Source organism: Typopeltis vanoorti, chromosome 10 (assembly GCF_054136105.1).
Source record: "Typopeltis vanoorti isolate ZY-2024b chromosome 10, IOZ_Tvanoo_1.0, whole genome shotgun sequence".
NCBI classification, from domain to species: domain Eukaryota; kingdom Metazoa; phylum Arthropoda; class Arachnida; order Uropygi; family Thelyphonidae; genus Typopeltis; species Typopeltis vanoorti.
In genome coordinates this window covers 104,389,051-104,413,785 of record NC_143558.1, presented here as the reverse complement: position 1 = coordinate 104,413,785, position 24,735 = coordinate 104,389,051, and the positions used below count along the sequence as shown (strand labels likewise).

General features: G+C 37.0%; 1 protein-coding gene across 4 annotated transcripts in view; it reads right to left on the bottom strand.

The window, feature by feature from the left end:
* mv (lysosomal-trafficking regulator mauve) overlaps positions 1-24,735 on the bottom strand; it is a 1,073,830-nt gene that overhangs the window by 590,127 nt on the left and 458,968 nt on the right. The window lies entirely within an intron of this gene.

Genomic DNA, 24,735 nt, shown 5'->3' with positions numbered 1-24,735 from the left:
CTCTTATAGCCAGAATTTAGTACTATTTCCACATCTCTTTACCAACTTTCTCTTGTAATTCTATTCTAAATAAAATAATTATAGAAAAATCAAAGTACAGCAGTATTCAAAGATGAGCTATGCACTCAAGAAGGAAATAAGGGATCTGGGGTGGATAGGTACCAAATATTTTAGACATTTCAATGAAATTGACAGGGGAGCAGCAGATTATGCCAATGATGAGTTGTATACTAATGTGTAGAAGTAAGGATGTTATGATGATTCCATGTATAAGGCTTTGATTAGACTGCACATGCAACGACGTGGCGGGGAATTTGAGCTATGCTGAAAAAAGTACTTTTTTAATCGGTGAATAGTCTGTTTTTCTACGTTTTTGTAGCCATTTGTTGTTTTCTGGAATATGAGCATCATTCAATGGTTGTTTTTGAAGTTAGTTGTTGTCGCTATATTGTGAATTTTGGTTACCGAGAAGATAGGGTCAGAATCGGATGCATAATGGTGGAAGACAAGATGAAGATAACATAAGTTTTCATTATTTTGTTTTATTTTATTTATATTTAGTATACTTAAATGTTTTGTTTGTAATTGTTTGTACTTTTACTTATACTCCCTTATACTTATTTAGCGTTTAGTTGCGACACTACTTTTGACACTAATTAGCGATACTATTTTGAATAATGGTGGCAGCAGCAGTTGAAATTGCAAATGGCGTATCACCAATTCCTCCCCCATTTAAGGACTCCATTTTGTATGATATCATACGGGATTTTGTAGCATGTGGGACTGGCGGAATGTATGCATCCCAGCGGTTGTATACGTGGCAGGTGAGAGAAGGGGCGGGGGAATACGTATATGTGCAAAATGCAGGCAACGAGAGGAACTTGGTGAGTTCTGACCTTGTTGAGACTATAACTGATCTCGTTGAGTCAGAGATGGGAGATTCTTCACGTAGACAGATGAGTGGTATGATAGAGGGAGAGAGAAATATGAATAAAATAAGTTCATCCTCCCAATTGATGGTCTCAATTGGGAGGATGAATTGCAAATAACAGTGGCAGACTTGCAGAGAGAGAGATAGACGAGCTGAAAGAGCAGGCGAATGTCTAGGGAATGAGATGAGAAGTGTGAAAGATGAGATTAGGCGAATGGAAGAGACGAAAATAGGAACAGTAGAAGAGAGGGAATGAGAGAGAGTTATGTGAATGATAGCAGAGGAGAGAATAGGATAAATGGAAGAGAGGGAATGAGAGAAGGATATGGGAATGATAGAAGAGGAGAGAATAGGAACAGTGGAAGGGAGGGAATGAGAGAGAGTTATGGGAATGATAGAGGATGAGAGAATGGAAACAGTAGGAGAGAGGGAATGAGAGGAATGCAAGGGAGTTCAGGAACCAGGGACAGAGTGATGTCAGGAAGGCATGTAAGTAGGGGAGCACAGAGAAAAAGTGTTAGAGGAGAGAGTCAGGGACGCATGTAAGCAATTAAGGAACAGGATGGTAAGAGGTACTATGTATGGGAACTCAATGATCCATGGTATTCAAGATAGGATGCGTGAGGAGTGTTTGCCAGGAGGAACAATAGAAAGTGTGGCTATGGCAATTAAGAGGGGTGAAAGGGTGGATGAGATGATTGTGATGATAGGAACAAATGACTTGAGAGGTAATGTAAATTGGGCAGTGTGAGATATGAGATTCTTGCTTGAGGTTGTACAACAGAAGATGCAGAGAGGAAAGATAGTGTGTGTGTTGCCTAGGTATGATTGTGACGAGCTGAGCAGAAGAGCAGTAATATTGAATAACATAATAGCTAGAATGTATCAGAAGAGAGGATTGGAATATGTGGATGTTTGGAGGGCATTTGAGGACAGAGAGGAATTGTATTCGAGAGACCGCTTGCATTTGAATGAGGTAGGCATCTGGAGAGATTGCTGTTTTGAACGAGTCAGTGTGTTCCAGGGTGGATGGTAGCAGGAGTGCCTCTTGTGGAAATAGGTACTTGGGAGAAGGGGGATGGCATCAGGTAATGCTGAGCCCTCTGGAGTCTAGAGGGGATAATGCTGGGTATAGAAACAATGGCATTTTTATGCTTTCTACTAATGCCAGGAATATCTGGAATAAAGGAGAGGAATTGGTGGCCTGATAGCATCAGCCTGGCCAAAGATTATTGGAGTCACTGAGACGTGGTTGAGAGAAGAAGATATAATAACAGGAATAGAATTAGCAGGGTATAGCATTTTTCGGCAGGATAGGAGGGGAAAGCATGGTGGTGGAGTATACTGCTTATGATAAGTAACGACTTATGTCCTCTAAGAGTGGAGGCTTTGGAAGACGGTGACACTAATGATTTTGAAAGCATATGGTGTGAGGTAGAGGTGGGCAAGACAGGATATTTAGTGGGGTGTTGCTACAGACCCAGGAGCACAGAGGGTGAGGACCAGGAGATGTTTACACAGTTGAGCTTGGCAAGTGCAAGAAGAATGATTGTTATGGTAGATTTTAACTATAGCAGTATAAATTGGGGAAAGGAAGATGCATGTAGCAATAAGGGAATGGAATTTCTAGAATTCTTGAGGGACAAATGGCAACATGTAATAGAGGGAACAAGAGGTTCAAGAGTTTTGGATTTGGTCATAGCATCAGAAAATTTGATAATAACTGAGATAACATCTCTCCTACCAGTTGGAGAGAGTGACCATATGGTTTTGACTTGGAAGATGAATAGACATGCAGGAGTATCAAACAGACAGGAACGTATGGGAATTATAAGGCAGGTGATTATAATAGTCTTAGACATCAACTTGGGGAAGTTTCATGGAGGGAGGAATTGAAAGGACAGGATATCATTAGTGCTTGGGAAATTGTGAAGGAATATTTGTTAGCAACAATAGTAAGCTGTATTCCACGAGTGAAGAAGAGGACACAATTTGGAGTAAAGTGGATGACAAATAATATTCAACAGGAACTGCATGCAAAAAAGAGGCTATGGAAGAGATATAAGGAGACAGGTGAGGAGAAGATGCATGAAGAATATAAGACACAGGCCAGCAGAGTGACAAGTATGGTAAGGAAGGCAAAACGGGAATATCAGAAGAGATTGGCCCTAAGATCCAAAGAAAATCCTAGGGAATTTTTTAGCTATGTGACCAGTAGGAGGAGAAACATTGTGGGATAAAAATGGGAAAAGAGTGACTGATGCAGAGGACATAGTGGGATTGTTCAATGAACACTATATTGGAGTATTTCATACTGGAGGAGTAAACTTTAATACTAGAGGGATTGGGCAGGTTCGAATTTAGAGGTGCAGGAGGAGAGTGTGTTCCAAATACTGAGTACTCTGGATGTCAGTAAAGCTCTGGGACTGGATGGTATTTCACCACGAGTTTTGAGAGAATGTGCTAAAGAACTGACAGCTCCTTTGACCTGGCTTTTCTAGAAAGTCTGGCTACTGGAAAGGTGCCCAGGGAATGGAAGGAAGGAAGGTAAGATAGTGCTACTGCATAAGCGTGGTAGCAGCCTGGAAGTGTCTAATTAAAGGCCAGTTTGTGTGCCATCAGTAGTTGCTAAGATCTTGGAGAAATTAGTGAGGGACCGTATACAGCAGTGTTTCTCAAACTTTTTTCGACTATGGAACACTTCATAAATCTTGAAATTTTCATGGAACACCTTGGTTATTTTATAATGTCTACATTAATAATTAATTAGTAATTTAGCAGATTTTTTAGTATTAATCAATAATTAATAATTATTTATTAATTAATAATTAATTAAACATCAATTAAACCATCATTAAATTAATTTGTGCTGACAAATTAATTTAAAAATGACAAAGTCCAGAACTTCTCGCGAAACACCTATTCACCTTCTGCAGAACACACGGAAGAACCACTCGTATACAGCATTGGGCAGATGAGGTTAATGTTATCTGTTAGAGTCAACATGGATTTGCGAAGGGGTGCTCTTGTTTAAGTAATATGCTAGCCTTTTATAATAAAGTTACAAGAGCAGTAGATGAGGAAAAGGCATATACTGCCATTTTCTTAAACTTGGCAAAGACATTTGACAGGGGGTCCACATGATAAGCTGATATTTAAGTTGCAGCAGATGGGTCTGGATGTCGGGTTAGTCAACTGGATTCAGGATTGGCTGTCCGATAGGTATTAGAAAGTTGTGTATGGTGGGGCAGTTTCAAGGAGACACAGGGTTACAAGGGGGGGGGGGTCCCACAGGGCTCAGTATTGAGACCTATATTTTTTAACCTTTATATCAATGACATTGTCAGTGGATTGCAAGGGGATATTCAGTTGTTTGCAGATGATGCAAAGCTGGGAAGGGTTATTAGTAATAATGTAGATGTGGTAGCCCTGCAAGAGGATTTGAATAAGCTAGACAGATGGGCAAATAAATGGGGGTTGTCGGTTTAATGCAACAAAATGTAAGGTCTTGAGGTTTGGGACACATCGGTGGGACGCTGAATACTCTATTGGAGGAGCTATACTGGAGGATGTTAGGGGAGACAAGAGATCTGGGGTTGATGATTGATAGAAACCTGAAATTTAGGGGACATATTGCAAAGGTAGTGAAGGTAACACAGGGGATTGCTGCAATAATGAGAAGAACACTGACCTGCAGAGATAAAAGAGTCATAATTCCGTTGTATAAGACTTTCATCAGACCACACTTCTAGTTGTCTGTTAATTTCCAACTTGTTTTGTTTAATTCTTTGGAATTTGGCTACAAGTTCCCCCTAGTTTACTCCAGACACACGTTGACTGGTGCAATATTACTTTGAAAATAATGATATCTTCTGTTTTCTAGGATTTAACAGCTGTTATTTCTGCTTTAGTAACATTGTTCCTTAGTGGTTTATTGTTACTTTGGATATTAGATGTTCCCAAATGTAGTTTTTTGGCTATATATAGACTTCTTTGAATGTGATAAATAAAATATAGTTTACTGACTGACCTTGGAGCAATTGCACAAAACTCTCCTTAAAAAGGGAGAGTTTTCTACTGTTTAGGGTGTGACTCAAAAGGTTGACAAGGCTGTTGTATGCTGTTGGTTGGCTACTCCCTCACACTGCTGCTTTGTGGTTATTGTTCCCAGTGGCATTGCTTCTAGTTGCCTGTTAATTTCCAACTTGTTTTGTTTAATTCTTTGGAACTTGGCTACAAGTTCCTCTTTCTTTTTATCAAAGATGTTGTTGAAGAGCTGTCGATGATCTTTTTGAGAATGTTGCAAATATCTGTATTTAAGCAACTCAATGGATCTGGTAGCTTTAAAACCTGATTTTGGAAAAGAGCCTGATTCCTAGATTTATTCTCAGAACAAGGCTTTTCTATAGAGGTATAAATACAGAGTTCTTTGGCTAAAGTGAAGTTTCTTTTAAGCTTGATGCATCTTTCTTGTTACAGTAAGCTTGACTTAACAAGAAAGATGGATTAAAAGTCTGAAAGATATTTAGATGGCTCATCTGCAGTGTGTGTGTGTGTGTGTGTGTGTGTGTGTGTGTGTGTAGCATCTTCAAAAACAACTGTAACAATTTTCCAAGCATAAATAACCTATATGTATATCAGATACAAAAATCAGGAATAGAAACTGATACTAAACCAGTGATCTTCAAATCATAATAAAGAACTTAAAAATAACAAGATTACTGGAAATTAAATGCTAGCAAACTGCCACTAATGTAATTTTACTGATATGCAATATAGTTAAGTATTTAATCATTACCGATCCCCTTACTAGAGATCAAGCCAAGGTCAAAAGTTGACAAAAGCAGTTATGTTGTACTTTATCATATGTATCCTGATGTAGCTTATGATATAAAAAACGACTTATCTTTTGGCACCACACACACAATGCATCCTCTCGCAGTTCTCAATCTCGAAATCAATCATTACCCAATCACTAATTGCGTAAGTGAAATATCATGAAACGAATTAAGTTGAATTTAATAAGCTGTTGTGTAACCACTTCGTTAAGTATTCATAAGTAAAGAATATTAGACTTAACTGTGTCAAAGGATGGAGGGATAGGTTTCGGTAAAATACCTGCAGTTGGTAATAGTGATCATTCTGTCCTGATCTGGAAAGTAGCTAAGTGTATGAATATTCCATTTAGAAAATGGTTACATGATGAACTTCAAAGCAGTAAATGATGATGAATTGAGGAGAACATTAGGTTCCCATCGTATCGGTTATTACTAGATGGAAAGGATAATGGTAACACATGAGAAGTATTTAAAAAATACTTAAGATTCTTAAGAAAAAGATGATGTGGAAGGAATTACTACATACATAATAATGATGTCAGCTATGAAAATTATAAGGTGCCTGCCAGAAGAATTATAGCCATTGTATGGAAAGCTAAGTGAGACAATGGAAAGGAACTGGTTCTGCAAGCTAAAGACAATGCAAAAGAATTATATCATTATGTTACAAGTAAAATAAAATAATGAATGTGAAAAAATAACTCTGGTCAGTGTGGATGGTATAAAGGTGGCAGATGCAAAAGATATCATTCAACTAATGAGCGCCCATTTTGCTAAAAGTTATCAACCGAATGTAAGCAACACTGAGCTTAACACTAACTCTGCAGTAGCAGAAGAAACTGAGGTGTTTGTAAGGAGGAGAAGATACTAGTGCTGTTTGCACGAACCGAATATGACTTTGGTAGTAGGACTGATGGGATATTGGGATGGATGCAAAAAGTGTTTTCAGCTAAACTGGCTGTTCCTTTGACATTGCTGTATAATTTGAGTCTCCACACTGCAGAGATTTCACAGGAGTGGGAAGAATATATAATAAGCCCTTTGCACAAGGGTAGTGCAAAAACTGATGTGCCTAACTATGGACTTATCAGTACTTTTGGAGTGATGGTTAAGATTTCCTCTGCTAAATCCTTCCCAGTATAATTAATGTAAAACTTGGTAAGGTACTGCATACAGAAATGAGCTTACAGAGATTCCATAATTTGCAAACAAAGAGCATGACTTTATTAAAGGAAGGTCATGTTTGAAGGAACTTGCTCAGATTTTATAATAATCTCATGGTTGAGTTAGATAATGGAAATGCACATACATGGCATTTTTGGAATCTGGTAAAGCATTTGACAGGATTTGGCATGGAATGCTGTTGAATAAGATGGATGATATAGGGTTGGATTATAAATTACTAGTTTGGATGAGAAGACGGCTGAGTGACAGATATCAAAAAGTGTTGTATGGGGGTTGAAAGTTGAAAAGATTTAAGGTAACCAATAGTATAACCAAGGATAAGTCCTTGGTCTACTGTTTGTCAATTTTTACATTAATTATACTGGGAAGGATTTAACAGACGACATACAACTATGAGCTGATAATGCAAAGATAGTTGGGGTAATCAGGAATGCAAATCATATGCAGTACTTAAAGAATGATTTAAATAAGCTGGTGATAATGAGATAACCAAGGGCATATTATATTGGTGGAATTATGCTTGACCAAGATAAGGATCTCAGAGTTTTACTTGACAGGAAGTTGAAATTCAGGGATCATATAACAAAGATTGCAAATACAACTATGAGGATAACTGCAATGCTGAAAGAAACCATAACAGGTAAGGATAAGAAATCATTTTGCCTCTTTACAAGGCTTTGATATGTCTTCACTTGCACTATTATGTACAGATCTGGTCTCCTGGTTTCCAAGGTGATGTAGATACAGAGAGGGATGTAAATATGGAATGTAGATTAGGAGTAAAGAGAGTTTTTTGAGAATTTGTGGATTGTAGATGCCAGCACAGAGAAAAAACAGGAGTGATATGATAGAGACCTACAAATTTCTGTAAGGATCAGAAATAGGATACAAGGAGATGAAATTTTTCATTTTATGGAGAGCAAGGAGAGGACAAAAAGGCATCCACGGAAGTTAAATTCATTCATTCATTCTCCAGGGAAAGCATTCACAGAGAATGAATGCATCAAGAAAGGGGTAAGAGCAAGATTTTCTCTCAGAGAGTGATGGAATGGCTTTCTCCTGGAGGTCGTGAATGCAAATAGTGTGAATGAATTGAAGAGATTGTAAGAATGATGTGAGGGATATGTGACCTCCCTCGATGAGTCCCCGACTCTCTGGAGGTCTCTTGTAATAATAATAATAATACCAACTTAATTTAAGTAAGTATGAATGCGTTGAACTTCCCTAAATATGGGAAACAGTAATTTTTAAGCATACCAAGTTACAACCCATGCTTCCTGCTAGCACTCATCACTTGTCTATAACTCTACAGTTTAGTCTACTAAGTTTCACTTTATTTTGTGTTTCTTCTCTGTTACAATTTATTTTGTCCACCCATCCCAAAATATGTCTTTCTGTGATGTACATGAAATACTGTAAGCAATGAACTGTTGCTCTTAAACACAAAATAGCAAATGTTGATAAAACATATAAAAAATATGCTTCATATCCATATTATTTCTATAATATCCAAAGGCTATACTGATTTCTATGGACACTTTGAATCCATATAATTATGAAAATATACGAGGGCTGTTTGAAAAGTTTGGAAAATGTTCCATAGATGGCGAAACAATTCATTCATTCATACACCAGTGTCAGCATGTATCATCTTTTTCATGACCCCCTGGCAAAATTTTAGCCACGTGTGACACGTAGTTCTGGTTTGGCAAACATTTAAAATGATCATGTTCAGATTTTTCATAAACTGGATAAAAACAACTTTTGTGCAGCAGATAAAACACTTTTATTTGAAGAAGTGGATGGCCGTGCAGATCAAAGCAGAATTAGATGCAGTTCATAGGGACTCTGCACCGGCATTAAAGACTATTTATTTTTGGATAAATGACTTTAAAGGTCGTAAGTCCATCGAAGATGAAGCGTGATCCGGACACCCGACTGAGGTCTCTACGAAGAAAATGATTAACAAAATTCATAGTATCGTTATGGAAGATCGCCGAGTGAAAGTGCGTGAGATTGCTGAGATTGTAGGCATCTCAACTGAATGGGTGTATAATATCCTGCACGAAAAATTGCATATGAAAAAGCTGATGGGTGTCACGATTGTTGACTGTCGATCAAAAACGCATGCGAAAAGACATTTCAATACCGTGTTTGTCATGTTTAATTGCAATTCGCAGGATTTTTTTGCATCAATTCGTGATGCAAAAACAGTGGACAATGCCCGGTGAAAAAGCACCGAAAAAAGAGAAGACCGTTTTGTCAGCTGGGAAGGTGATGGCCACTGTTTTTTTGGGATTCCTAAGGAATTATCATGATAGACTCTTTGGAAAAGGGTAAGAAAATAACATGAGTCTATTATGCATGATTGTTGGACCGTTTTAAAAGAAGAATTGAAGAAAAAATGGACAAAATTGGTGCACAAAAAAAGTGCTCTTTCATCAAGACATTGCACCGTCCCATCGGGCATCGCAATTGCATGAATTGAGGTGCGAATTGGTTCCACATCCACCGTATTCTCTGGACTTGGCTCTGTGTGACTTCTTCTTGTTCCCAAACTTGAAAATTTGGCTCAGTAGGAAAAAATTTTCTTCGAACGAGGATGTCATCAAGGCAGTCAATGACTATTTTGCACAATGTGACAAATCCTACTTTTCAGATGGGATGAAAAAATTGGAAACTCACTGGACCAAATGTGTAGACCTCAATGGAGACTATGTTGAGAAATAAAGGTGATTTTTTCCAAAAAAAATGTGTTTAATTTATTTTTTTACCAAACTTTTCAACAATCCTCATATAATATATTGGAAGTATATTTTGCACTTGGTTAGACTATAATAAATTTAGTTTAATTCTTTATCCAAGTGTGAGCAAACAAAGTTTGTGCTTAAAAATATCTTCAGAACTGAGGAAAGGTAGTGCAACACCAGGCAACTCCGAGCAAAGGTGGACCAAGCTCTCATCACTCCTTGTCTCGGTATCTCCAATAATGCAAAGCACATCTCCTTGCAGACATGTATATGGCTATGCATTAAGGGAAGGGCCACTACCCAGACCAGTTTCGACCTTTATTGAGGTCTTGTCAGTGGGAGGCAGACCCAAACATAGAGATACTAAGGCAGAAGCAATAGGAGAGGTCATATTTACCTATACAAGTTGCAACATGGGAGATACTGAGAAAAGGGCGATGAGAGCTTGGTCCACTTTTGCTCGGAGTTGCCTGGTTTGCACCACCTTACCTCAGTCCTGAAGATATTTTCAGGTCAAACTTTGTTTGCTTACACTTGGATAAAGGATTAAACTAAATTTATTATAATCCTCATATATATATGTCAAAGCTGGTACAGTGGTTAACTAATTATGTACCATAACTCCAATGTTGAAGTCATCACATTTCTTTATTATTATTATTATTATTATGTGACACCTCCAAGGAGTCCTTGGACTCATCGAGGGCAGGCACCTACTCTACAACTCCATCTCCACCACTCAATCCACCAACTGCAGCGAACCACATTATCTACACACCAATGCCATCTACTGGACATCCACTAGTCATCATAGACAATCACAAGCATCCATGCCTTGGTGAGATTCAAACCTGCAGCCTTTTGGCTAGAGAGCAGATATACTAGCCATGCGGCCAACCAGGCAGGCCATTTTTAGATGATAAAGATTTCAAGATGCTAGTTGGAACATTCTTGAAAGTCTTTGTAATGCATTTTGATATACTGAAATAAAGAGCAAAAAAGCTTCACTTCAGCAATGCAAAAATTATTCAAATTAAGTGGATATTGAATCCAACATTATTTCTAAGCCAAATAGAGAAACTACAAGAGTTTCGTGCCAAATAGAAACTATAAAAGTTTCAGCAGATCCAAGCGTAAGCAAACCTTTCATGACAGGGGCAACTCGTAGTAAAGGTGGAGTGAGCTCTGATTACTATCCTTAGTATTTCCCATAACGTAAAGCACATCTCCTAGCAGACATGTATGGTGACCCCCCCCTCCCCTGTAATGTATAATATCACACATGTCAGCTAGGAGATGTGTTTTACATTATAGGAAATACTAAGGATAGTGATCAGAGCTTATTCCACCTTTACTACAAGTTTCCCCTGTCATGAAAGGTTTGCTTACGCTTGGATCTGCTGAAACTTTTACAGTTTCTATATTCGGCACGAAACTCTTGTAATTTCTCTATTCGTCTTGGAAATAATGTTGGATTCAATATCCACTTAATTTGAGCATTTTAATATGACCATGTCATTTTTTTTTTAAAACAATCTGAAAATTTTAGTTATTCAAACAATGACAAAGATGTGGTTGCTGCCAGGTATTGACTGCAAGGTGACTAGCAATAAATAGCTGTTTGTTCTGCACTTTTTATGGTATATCTGAGTAAAATATAAAAAAATATTAAGTGTTGAGGATGTGAGTGACAATAAGTGTATGATTAAAGTGATAGAGATTTTGACAGCAGTGATTACTGAAATTGCAATGACAATTTTCAATTTGAAGACATGCCCAAATCAAATGAAATATTTGGAGAGCGAAAAATGTGCCTCATGTGTTTCATGATACAAGGCCTCAACTAGAGCTTCCATTACTGTGTACTTTTTAGTAGCTTCAACAAGAGTTTGATTTTCACTAATGTTGTTGTAGAACATATATAATTTCTTGCATAAATTATAAAGCACTTTTTTTTTCTTTTTTTTTTTGCAAAATAACTAACAAATACCACTGGGTCTATTATAAGTCATTTTGCACTGCTCACAGCAATTTCTGGCACTTAGATAGAGGGATGCTTCAGGGACAAACAAAGGTTGTATAACTGGGAGGAGACCTCCATGTAGACTTTTAAGGAACATGAAAAACTGACTAAGGCTTCTGACTTAATGTCCAATCCTCACCTTGTGGTGCACCCAGTTAGGTATCTACCTGAATAATGAACAAATGTGGATGGGATGGCACAATTTGGGATTTATCTGCCCAAATTTTCCCAAAGCATTTCTATATGCCTGGTAATCATTTGCTACTCTGCTATTTAGATCTCCAACAAGGATCAGCTTGTTCTTTTTTCATTGATCCAGCTGCCTTCTCTGATGCCTTAAAAAAATTCATTCTTTTTCTTCCTTAGCAGAACCTTCTGTGGGACAACAGGCACAAATAAATCACATTGTCCAGTTCCCCATTCTGACATTTGCCCATATCATTACTTGATATTGCATGCTATTCAAGAAGATTATTCTCACATCTAATGTTTAATACTGTAGTTAATCTTTCTTTTCCCTGATTGTTACTTACTGGCTTAAACCACAATGTAAAAATGATGGTACAACATGATAGAAATTCATGCTGGCTGGGGCATTGTCTGGTTAAACAAGGCCTGCATTATTTTCATCAGAGAACCAGGGCAAACAGTGCAAAGTCAACATCTAGAGCAAATCCCAGAACACATCCCAACTCAACATCAGCAGAGTTCAATATTAGCACCATCAACGTAAGAAAAAATCAAAATAGGTAAGATCTTTCTAAACAAAAAATACAAAATGTTATATTCAAGCAATAACAATCAGGGAAAAGAAAGATTAACTACAGTATTAAACATTAGATGTGAGAATAATCTTCTTGAATAGCATGCAATATCAAGTAGTGATATGGGGAACTGGACAATGTGATTTATTTGTGCCTGTTGTCCCACAGAAGGTTCTGCTAAGGAAGAAAAAGAATACATTTTTTTAAGGCATCAGAGAAGGCAGCTGGATCAATGAAAAAAGAACAAGCTGATCCTTGTTGGAGATCTAGATAGCAGAGTAGCAAATGATTACCAGGCATACAGAAATGCTTTGGGAAAATTTGGAGAAAAGCACAAAGCTAAATGCTAAATCCCTGTTGGATTTTTCTTCAGGACATGGATTAGTTATTGCTAACACCATATTCCAACATAAAAAAAGTGCACAAATTCACATGGAGGGAAGATGGAAGAAATAAGAAAAGTCTCAGTGACTATGTTATAGCGATGATTCCGCGCCACCGGTTCAGGATGTAAGAGTATACAGAGGATGTGAAATAGGAATTTTGAACAGGATAAAACTGAGTTTCATACTGAAAAGAAGAGTGTGTAAGAAAGTTTTAAAATGATCAAAGGTGAGCAGCTTTCAGAGGTAAACTGTAGACTCAAATATGCAAACATCATTGAACAAAAAATGAAAGAATTTGAAAACACGAATCAAACCATGGAGATACAGTGGCAAATCCCAAAGAAAACGTTGATTCAACCAGAGACGTGTCTGATTGTGGTGAGGTGAGGTTGTCTGCAAGGATAGAAAATTCAGAAGGATCAGAGGATAGAAAACTCCATGGTGGACTCAGGAAGTTAATGAGGCAGTCACAGAAAAGAAGAAAGCACAGCGAAACTCCTAGCTAGTAACTCAGCTTGTACACTTAAGAACATATAGAGAAAAATGTAAGAAAGCAAATCACTCTATAAAACTAGCTAAACAAAACTCATGAGAAGACTTTGATAAGAACACAGAAAATAAATATCAGGAAGGTAGCAAAATATACTCAAGGCTATTGAAAAAACTTAGCAATAGAGGACTGTAAAAGTAATCAGAGATGATAAACATGATATGAAAACTGAAGATGAAGATATTCTAGATGTCTGGAGTAATTATTTTAAAAGAATGTCAAATGAAACAAGCAGCGTCAGCATGATGGTAGAAAAATTCCCTGTAGGAATGCAGTCAGGAATACATATCCATACTTGAATTAGAAAAATTCATCAAAAACTTGAAACAAGAATAAGCAGCTGGAGTAGATGAAATTCAACCAGAAATGCTCAAATATGGAGGTATAAAAGTGATACAGGAATGTAGCAACAGCATTGTATATTTCAGAAGACCTGGTCAGAGGGTTAAATTCCAGGTGATTGGGGATGAGCTCTCATAGTACCCATCTATTAAAAAAAAAAAAAAAACTGAATGTGAAAAATTACAGGTATTTTCCTACTAAGTTTCTGGTAAGATTTATGTAAGTACACTTGAGAAATGGCTAAGAACAATTGTGGAAGGGAAGTTTAGAGAAGAACAAGCTGGATTCAGACCAAACACAGGTTATAAGGATCAAATTTTCACTTGAAGACAAAGAGCTAAGAAATCTTGGGAATATAACAAGGATTTGTATTTAAGTTTCGTAGATCTGGAAAAGGCATATGACATGGTTCTAAGGGACAAGTGCTTCAAAGTGCTACAGTTATATGGTATAAATGGAATATTATATTGAGCAATACAGAGTCTCCATTTAGGCTGTAAGTCAGCAGTTAGAACTGAAGGTGGTACAGGAAGATGGTTTGATGTTAAATCAGGTGTGCAAAGTAGTTGCACATTATTTCCACTGTTATTTATAATCTATAATGGATCACATTATAGAGGAAAGTGGTATTAAATTTGATATCAAAATTTGTGATTTTACTCTTAGCTCTTTACTTCATGCAGATGATGTTATACTTATCCTGAAAGGTGAACCTAAAAAAGAAGGAAAATATTTCAGCTATATAGGCACAATTTTTAGTGAAGATGGAAAATTAAATATGGAAATAGACAACAGAGTTAGTAAAACTGGTATGTTAGGAAGCCAGCTGAGTAAATTTATATGTTAAAATTACATATAAATTTTATATGTAATGGCCAGCCTGGTTGGCCGAGTGGTTAGCGTATCCGCTCTCCAACGAAAAAGGCTGTGGGTTCGATTCCCACCGTGGGCATGAACATTTATGATTGTATATGGAAATACTAGTGGTGGTGGTTGGTGGTAGACATTGTTGTAGTAGAGATGAGTGGTAGAGACAAAGAGTTGCAGAGTAGGCTTCCAACATCAATGAGTCTTTGGATTCCCTGGAGGTGACTAAGTTTGAGGTGTTTAAGTAATAATAATAATCATCATCAAATTCCTGACATTTACCCTCAAAGGGTGTACAGGATATGATAGTACTACATGAAAAACTTACATCATTATTAACTTTCTACCTACAATTTTCTGCCAAATCAATCTGTTACCTGTCAAAGCTACAACATTGACAGATCTTATATTTATATATCTATTTTCTAAGGCACTTTTTACTGTATCAATCCACCTATATCTTGGTCTTCCTTTGGGGCGTTTTCCTGCTAACCTAGTAGAGAACACTTGTTTGGCTAATCTTTCCTCTCCCATTCTCTTTAAGTGACCATACCACCTGAGATTAGCTCTGCTAATGCATTCCTGGATGCTGACAATGTCAAGTTATTTCCTAATATCCTTGTTTATAATATGATATTACCATTGATGCCATCTTCACGCCCCTAATCTTTCGCAAGACTCTCATATCTGTGGTCTCAAGTCTTTGGTCAAGTGTTTAACTTCTGAACCAGCTCTCAGATCCATAAGTTAAAATTGGTTTGGACACTGTCTTGTATACAGCTAATTTAGTGTTTTGACTAATTTCTCTTATTCCATATAAATTTATTCAGTTGACTTCCTACCATACCAGCTTTTTTGATTCTGTTGTCTATTTCCATTTTACCATATTCACTAAAAATCGTGCCTAAGTAGCTGAAATGTTTTGCTTGTTCTATAGGTTCTCCATTCACAATGGCTGATATCTTCAATGCTTCTGCTTAATTTCATTATCTTTGTCTTGTTATTGCTGACCTTCATACCATATCTATCACAACAATTATTCAATTTAGTCATGGAATCATGCAGACTTGTAGCGGATTTATTTAGAAGTATAACATCATCTGCATAAAGCAAGGAGCTGACATTAACATCTCCAATTTCAATATCATGTTTAATACCACTTTCCTTCATAATGCGATCCATATAGATAATGAATAACAGAGGGGATAATGTACATCCTTGTCTCACACCAGATTTAACATTAAACCATCTTCCTGTACTTCCTTCAATTGTAACTGCTGACTTACAACTCAAATAAAGACTAAGTATTGTTTGATATAATGATCCACTGACACCATACAACTGTAGCATTTTGAATAACTTCTCTCTTGGCACCTTGTCATATGCTTTTTCAAGATCTACAAAACTTAAACACAGATCTTTGTTATATTCCTACGACTTTTCAACTATTTCTCGTAAAGTGAATATCTGATCCTGACAGCCTCTATTTGGCCTGAATCCAGCTTGTTCCTCACCAAGCTTCTCTTCCACAATACTTCTCAACCGTTTCTCAAGTATACCGGCATAAATTTTAACAGGAACACTCAGTAGAGACCTTGGTAATTCTCACAATCAGTTTTATTTCCCATTTTATATTGGGTACTATGAGAGCTCTACTCCAATCATCTGGAATTCGTCCCTCTTCCAGGGCCTCTGAACTATGCAGTGTAGCCACTGTAAAACTTTTATACCTCCATACTTCAGCATTTCTGGTCTAATATCATCTACTCCTGCTGCCTTTCCACATTTCCAACTTCTGATGGCTTTTTCTACTTCAAGTATGGATATGTATTCTTGATTGCATGCTTGGTCAGTGTTTTTTTATCACTGTGCTGTCATCACTGCTAGTTCCATTTAGCAATTTTCCGAAGTAATTACTCAATACTTCAAGGATATCTTTTTCTCAGCACTTTTTTCCTCCATTTCTGAGCTTCTTCAACAACCTCCAGAATATCTTGCCACCTTCTTGATATTTATTTTCTATGTTTTATATAAGTCTTCCACTGACTTTTGTTTAGCTAGTTTTGCACAGTGTTTAGCATTCACACATTTGTCTCTGTGTTCTCTAAGAGCACAAGCTGACTTATTTGATAGGAACGTTTGATATGCTTTCTTCTTTTCCTTCACTGCCTCTTTAACTTCCAGTGTCCACCAGGGAGTTCTGATTATTCTATCCTTGCAGACAACCTCACCTCATGCCTCTCTGGTAGAATCAATCAATGTTTTCTTCAGAGCTTTCCACTGAATCTCCAAGGTTTGGTTCTTGTTCTCAAACTCTTTCATTTTTTTTTCGATAATCTTTGTGTATTTTAGTTACAGTTCACATCTGAGAGCTGCTCAACTTTTATTCATTTTAAAACTTTCTAACATGTTCTTCTTTTTAAGATGAAATTCAATTTTATCTTGATTAAGACTAAATGGTGATCACTTCCAATTTCAAATCCTCTGTACACTCTGGTGTCCTGCACCAGAGAGAAAATATCACTATCAACAATAATATAGTGAATGAGACTTTTCTTATTCCTTGCTTCTTCGCTCCATGTGAATTTGTGCACATTTTTATGTTGGAACATGGTGTTAGTAATAACCAGTCCATGTCCTGAGCAGAAATCCAACAAGTATTTGCCATTATTATTAGCTTTGCTCTTTTCTCCAAATTTTCCCAAAATATTTTTGTATGTCTCACAATCATTTCCTACTCTGCTATATAGATCCCCAACTTTTCATTTTTCATTGTGTCAGTTGCTTTTTCTAAAGCCTCAAAAATTTCCTCCACTTCTAACTTATGAGAACCTTCTGTGGGACCATAGGCACAAATATGTCTCATTGTCCAGTTCCCCATTCTGATATTTGCCCACATCACTCTACTTGAAATTGCCTGCCATTCAAGAAGATTAGCCTCATATTTAGTGCTGAATACTATGGCATCTCGTTCTTTTCCTTGATTGTCATTGCCTGAATATAACATTTAGTATTTATTGCTCAGAAGATCTCACCAGTTTTGCTCTTTTCTGTTTCAGTCGCCCCTATTGCGTCGATCTGTTACTTATCTAATTCCTCAGCTAGCTCCATTTCTTTGCCATTCAGGCTTCTTATGTTGATAGTACTGATCTTGAATTCTGATGATATTGAGTTGGGGTGTGTTTTAGGATTTGTTCCAGTAGCTTACTTTTCACTGTTCACCCTGGTTCACTAGCGAAAACAATGGGGGCCTTGTTCAACTGGGCGATGCCCCAGTCGGCATGAAATTTTATCATGTTGTACCATCATTTAATATTGTGGTTTAATCTAATAAGAATACAATTTAGTCGGCTAAATCCCAAATTGCCAGCCCATTCTCATTCGTTCAGTATCCAGGTAGATACCTAACAGGGTGCACCACGAGAAGGTAAGGATTGGACATTAGGTTCAGAAGCCCTGGTCGGTTCACCATATGCCTTTAAAGGCTATGTGGCAGTCTCCTCTCAGTTATACAGCTTTGACCCTTAAGCACCCCTAATAATAATAATAAAACTAACACTGGATTTATAGGTCAACATAATTCTCTCATAAACCTACTAGTTTCACCACTTAAGTTGGTGGCTTCGTACTGGGTTAGGATAAACACACAAATAAATATACAACAAGTGTTAAATATGAATCATTACATAACTAAAAACAATGAATGTGTAGGAACTGTTACACAAAATACAAGGAACGTAAAACAGAAACACGTCAATCATTGCTCATCAGATGTTTCTGGTACTTTGCAGAAAAATTAAATCCTGATGTGTTTAAAGATCTAATGAGTGACTTCCAAATGTCACATAAAATCATCCCTTGGTTTCTGTTGAGAGTGCCTTGTAGCCACAATCATAGCCGCTTTGATTTTCTATGTACGGATGGAGCTCTTGTCCCATTCAATGTTGTGGCGAGTGTGGGAGAAATGGAATGCCAGACCTGAGCTATCTTCTCTATTTTCTTGACATCTCCAATATGCCCCTTTTATCTTATTTCTAAACTTATTGATGTTTGCCCTACGTAATTAAGGCCACAAGAACATGGAATATTGTAAACACCAGGAAGTTTGTTGAAAGGATCATGCTCCTTGGGTGAGTGTAACAGATTTTGTACCATCATAATGGGTTTGAAGGACACTTGAATGTCATGAGACTAACGATTTTTAATGAAAGTTCGCCAATAAAAGGGATGGAAACAGAGGTTCTGTAATGAATGTCATTGATCTGTTGTGGAGAAGGATTAGAGAATAGTAATCTTTGTGCTATTTTTTTAAGACATCCATTGCTGACGTTAGAGAATAAAATGTAATTCTTCTGTTAGTGTTCCTTCATCTCTTATAATAGAGATGGTCCTCTTTTTCAGCATATGTACAATGCCTAATTTTTCTGAAATATGGTGCAACAAAGGGAAATGTAGATAACAACTTGCATGAGGTGGGTTTCTCTTGGAGTGTAACAACTCCAAGAGAAATGCCACCATGTGCTTTTTTTTTTTTTTTTTTTTTTTTTTAGTGATTAAAAGTCTAGAAAAGATAATTTTCCCTCATTTTCAAGTTCTAAAGAATTTGATTTCATGGTGGAAGGAGTTAATAGATGCCAAAAATTCATGTAAACTCAGCCAAACTCTGTTTTTATATTATGAATATATTGTCTATATATCTCCACGAAAGTGGTGGTTTAGGATTTGTAAATAACAAGACATCTTTTTCGAAGTGTTGCATGATTAAGTCCACACAAGGAGGAGATAGAGGGTTCCCATTGCAAGAACCAGAAGTTGTTTGTAGATTTTCCAATTTCATCGGAAAAAATTTGAGATAAGACAGTGTTTAAATAGTTGAGTGATGTTCTGAGGGAACAGATTATTTATAAGTACCATAACCTCGTCTACAGGAACATTTATGAATAATGATGCAATATCCAGTCTAGCTAGAATGTCTGTTGATGACAGAGAAATTTCTCCTAGTTTTTCTACAAAGTGTTGCATATTTTTGATGTAAGCGTTCCTGTGTTTTATGTGCTTTAGAAGATTAGCAAGATGTTTTGATAACAAATAAGTAAGCGAGCTAATACCATTTACAATCGGTTGAAGAGGAATATTAGTCTTGAGTACTTTGGGTGTTCCATATAAATGTGGAGTTAAGGGATGCATGGATTTCAATTTTTTTTTCTAAGTTCTGTAGGCCATGTAGTCGTATTGCATAAAATGTTATTGGTTTCTTCATAGTTTGTCCAAGTAGGCTCATAAGTGTCAGAAAGTAGAATTATATTTTGGACATATAACAAGTTGTATTCAAGATCATAGAAGAATTACCTTTATCAGTCTTATGGACTGATATAATAAGTTGTATTCAAGATCATAGAAGAATTGCCTTTATCAATCTTAAGGACTGATAAAGGACTACAATATCTTTATTCTTCTTTAAATTTGAAAGTGTGCTTTTTTCTAAGGAGTTGATAGAAGGCTACTACAATGGTAATCCATTCATAAGGCACTCTCAACAGAAATCAAGAGATGATTTTGTGTGACATTTGGAAGTCACTCATTGATCAGGATTTAATTTTTCTCCAAAGCACCAGGTGCACCTGCTCAACAATGATTGACCATGTGCCAGCTTCTATTCTCCACGTGTTTCTGTTTTACTTTATTTGTATTTTTGTGTAAATACTAACAATGGCAAAGAACTTGCGATTGTTAGTATTCAGGAATGTGTCAGTAGAGCTAATCTCAGGTAGTATGGTCACTTAAATAGAATGGGAGAGTAAAGATTAGCAAAAGAAGTATTCTTTGCCAGGTTGGCAGGAAAACGACCCAGAAGTAAACCAAGATGTAGACAGATCGATACAGTAAAAAGTGTCTTAAATGACAGAAATATACGATATGATAATGTTGGAGTCATGAGAGATAACATATTAATTTGGAGGAAAAACTGTTGATAGAAAGTTAGTATATGTGTACATTTTTCATATAATACTATCATAATAAAGTTCAAAGATCACATAGCAAAAGTTGCAAATACAACTCATGAATGCTGAAGTGAACCTTGGCATGTAAAGATAAGGAAGTAATTTTGCCTCTTTATAAGTTTTTGATAAGCCCAGCAGCAGACTAGGTGACAGGTCGGTTGGGAGTGGTACTAACAAGAAGTCACATCTAAGTAACACGCAGACCCTGCATAGGAAGAGGGAATAATGCGTAGCGAAAGAAGAATAAGGCTTTGATAAGACCACACCTGGATTACTGTGCGCAGATTTGGTCTCCCGGGTTCCAAGGGGATAAAGCAGCTGTGGAAAGGGTGTAAAGAAGAGTTACAAAGTTTATATCCGGATTATGGGATTTAGATTATGAGTACAGATTGCGAGTATGTGGATTGCAGACTTTGGTTAATTAACAGGAGAAAGAGGGGGTGATATGAAAGCTGTCTATAAACTTTTGAATGGGTGTTATGGCATTTCAAATGATGAAATTTTTCGTTCTATGGAAGGCAAGGAGAGAACACGGGGAAGTTAAGGTTGTTCTTAGTCAAGAAAGGGGTAAGAGCTAGCTTTTTCTCCCAGAGAGCAGTGAGTGAGTGGAATAATTTGCCCTTAGGGGTAGGGAGTGCATCTAGTATAAATGAATTTAAGGGAAGGTATGATAGCTGGGTTGGGTAATTTACAGACTTCCTCAATGAGTCCTTGACTCTCTGGAGGTCTCAGATAACAATAATAATTATCCTCAACACCATCCAAGGGTATATGTCAGGAATTTCATGATGATGATGATGATGCAGAGAATTCATTCCTTGTGTTGTTTTCATTCCAATCAATGTGAATGCTAACCAACATCTAAGCCCATGGCCATACTTACACTTCCTGAGACGCTAGAGTGCTCGGGGGGGGGGGGGGGGCACCTCATTGTTTAGGACCCTTAAATTTCCTTGATTTTTGGGGCCCACAACTAGGGCCTTGTGCACCTATGCATAAGTATGGCTCTGTCTCAGCTAAACATGTGAAAGGAGAATGCAAGATAAGGATATTGAAATGAAATTAATATTAAAAGAAACAGCCATGAAAGATTTTACAAGACAACAACCTTTGTAAACTTTAAATGATAAAGTGATGATAATATTACTTTGCACCCCTCAGGGAGTCCAAAAATTCATCAATGGAGGGCACTTGTTCTACAACTCTGTCTCTCTCCACCACTCAAAAATCCACCAACTGACCGCAACTACACAAAACGCCATCTACTACCACTAGTATTAGTATTTCTACAGACAATCACAAACATCCCCGTGGCGGGATTATTCGAACCCAAAACCTTTTGGCTGGAGAGTGGATACGCTAACCACTGGCATTTATTAGCAGATGTTCCCACAAATGAAACTACCTAGTGACTTCACACAGGCTAGTGGAAACTATCAACATAGACGTTTTTCATTCATTTGATTGCTTCTGTCTCACTCCTTCATTTATAATGCCTCACAGCTCATATGGTATGTAAAATTTACTATCTTTTCTTGCCCATAGCACCATATCTTCTCTATCAGTTATTTTGGAACTTTTTTTTTTTTTTTTTTGGTCAAAATCTCTATCTCATGATCTGGTTAGGGTACCCATCAACTTTGAGAGTATTTTTTCATAGATACTTTAATCTGAAACACCGTGTGTGTGTGTGTGTGTGTGTTCTTGTCAGATGTCATTTCCTTCCAGGAGGTTGAATACCAGGAGCTTCTCTTTTACATTCTTAATAAGACAAAAAGGTCCAGTCCTTAATATTTCCCATCTAATCTGTTCTTTGTCTTTCTCTTCTTCTTTTTCCTTGTATACCATTCCTTCTAGAAGTGTTTCTTGTAAGGGATTCATGCCTTAGTATGTGACCAAAGTAGGTGGTTTTCCTTTTCTTAATGGTTTTCAACAGAGTCCTATCTCCTCCAGTCATCTCTAAATTAGTTTTTTTGGTAGTCCATGGGATTCTTCTGAGGATCCACATTTCAAAGGCTTTTAGTTCATTTTCACAATATTTTGATATTCTTGAGGTTTCTGCTCCATATAGCAGTGTTGACCATACATAGCATTTGGACAGCCCAATTCTTGTTTTTGTGTGAATTTCCCTTGAGGTCAGAATGTTAATCATGCTAATGAAGGTTGACCTAGCAATTTCTATTCTTCTTAATATTTCCTTATCACACTTTCCATTCTGTGTAATTATTTGACCCAAATATATATAACTCTCTACTTGATCTAAGGTATTTTCTCTAATCTTAATATTTATACTGGATATTTTCTCTTGTTACCAGTATGGTTTTGGTTTTTTGAAGTTGAAATTAAGTCCATATTTTTCACTCAGTTTTAAGTGTCTCTTCCAGTAGGTTATGAATATCTTTTTATATTTTCAGCCAGCAGCACCATATCATCTGCATATCTTGAGTTGTTTATATTTCTGCCGCCTATGCTGATTCCTTTAAACTCTTTATATATGTAAACTAGTTAGCTCTTCCTGTTCTAACAAGCAGTTGCAGGTCAACATTCATTTACTGTCCATGAAATCTCTAGAACAGGCATAAAGTGGAAACTGAACATCTATGAGTGAGAGACTACAGTGGGTCTCTGAGAAAATGAACATCATAGCACCAGAGGAGCTGATAATAACTGAGATCACATCCCCCCCGTTGGAGAGAGAGAGACTATGTGGTTTTGACTTAGAAGATGAATAGACATGCAGGAGTATCAAAGAAAAGGGAACATATGTGTAATTATGAGGCAGGTGATTATAATAGTCTTAGATATCAACTTAGAGCAGTTCCATGGAGGGCAGAATTGCAAGGCAGGTATATCATTAGTGCTTGGGAAATTGTGAAGGAACATTTATTAGCAGCAATAGTAAGCATTATTCCATGAGTGAAGAAGAGGACACAATTTGGTGTAAAGTGGATGACAAACAGTATAAAACAGAAACTGCAGGTGAAAAAGAGGTTATGGAAGTGATATAAGGAGAGGGATGGAGAGCAGATGCATGAAGAATTTAAGACTCAGGGCAGGAGAGTGACTAATATGGTAAGGAAGGTGAAACTGGAATATGAGAAGAGACTGGTACTAAGATCCAAAAATAATCCTAGGGAATTTTTTAGCTATGTGGCTAGTAGGAGGAGAAATGATTGTGGAAGAATGACATTGAGGGATAAAAATGGGAATAGAGTGACTGATGCAGAGGACATAGTGGAGTTGTTCATTAAACACTTTATTGGAGTATTTCATCCTGTTGGAGTAAGTTTTAATACTAGATGGATAGGGCAGGTTTGAGGTTTAGAGGTGCAAGAGGAGAGTGTGTTCCAAATATTGAGTACTCTGGATGTTAGTAAAGCTGTGGGACTACGAGAAAGGTACCCAAGGAATGGAAGGAAGGTAAGATGCTGCCATTGCGTAAGGTATGAGCAATAGACATGAAGCATTTTCCTAACTTTCACAAGTATGACTGCATTAATCTGCCAAAAAGCCTGAAAAACAATCATCTTAAGATCATCTTCTACACAATAATAACTTCTTTTTATACAACAATAGAGGGTGCCAAAGTAATACCTTAGATCTTTGTCCATTACAATTTGAGATGTTTCACTTACTCATTGTAGCATGTAAATTGTAACATGTTGTTGTGCTCTGAGGATGTCGGTTTGAAATCCAATGAAATATAAGCTAGCCAATAAGCATCTTTTTATTATTTAGTGTTTTCTTGTGTTGTAATACCTTAAATTTGTTATGCATACAATGGTAGTTTCCTGAGCAGGCCCCTATGCCAAATGAAATCACATGCTTCAGAAATGTCGAGAGTGATGACGTGAGTTTCTCCAAATTTTTCCATGGCTTGAATCCAGAGGTTGGCAGTATAACTAGAAGATCAGCTGGGGATCAGAAATGGAGGAATCCATATTGCTATCACTAATTAGTTGACAGGCCTCAAGGCAGTGCAAAAATCGGCAGCTGATAACTCTCACCATAGTATTTGAGAGAGAGAGAGAGAGAACAGAAATAAGAGTAATACTGGAGCTTACTCATTGATTTTTATCACCTTTCTTTTGAATGGG